This window comes from Penaeus vannamei, chromosome 12 (genome assembly GCF_042767895.1).
Source record: "Penaeus vannamei isolate JL-2024 chromosome 12, ASM4276789v1, whole genome shotgun sequence".
NCBI classification, from domain to species: domain Eukaryota; kingdom Metazoa; phylum Arthropoda; class Malacostraca; order Decapoda; family Penaeidae; genus Penaeus; species Penaeus vannamei.
This window is the reverse complement of record NC_091560.1, coordinates 9,784,700-9,785,209: the sequence shown is the minus strand read 5'-3', so window position 1 is coordinate 9,785,209 and position 510 is coordinate 9,784,700.

Below are 510 nucleotides of genomic sequence, written 5' to 3'. Positions count from 1 at the left end.
ATATGTCGATGGATTTTTTTATCTTTTTTTTTTTTTTTTTGACTACAGGATGCAATTTGTCAATGTCTGTGTCAGTGACATTTCTGCCTCCGTGGTCACGTGACAGTCTGCGTGCTCTCCCTGCAGGTTGGTCAGTTATGCAGTTCCCACCGTGACTTGACTAGGTATGTAGTACTCAGTGTACTTTATGAGGATGAGACTTGAAGCCCTCATTGTGAGATGGCCGTTAGGGTTTGGGTTTTCAGCGTGGTTTAAGACCGGGCTTGCTCTTAGAGTGTGGTCTGTCATGATTTATTTTTCGTCACGAGACACGTCAGGTTTCAGGTACGTCATGCTTGTATAGGCTAGTAAAGGTCAGCCGTCTGCGCGTGATGTTATTAATATGTTTAATGAGACAATGTGCACTTATGATATGCACGGCTGAAAGAACCCCAAGGTCGTCGCTCACTGTCACCATTCTGTCACGAGTTATTGTCATGTCACGAGTCGCGTTTTGAACCCCTGCCGAGA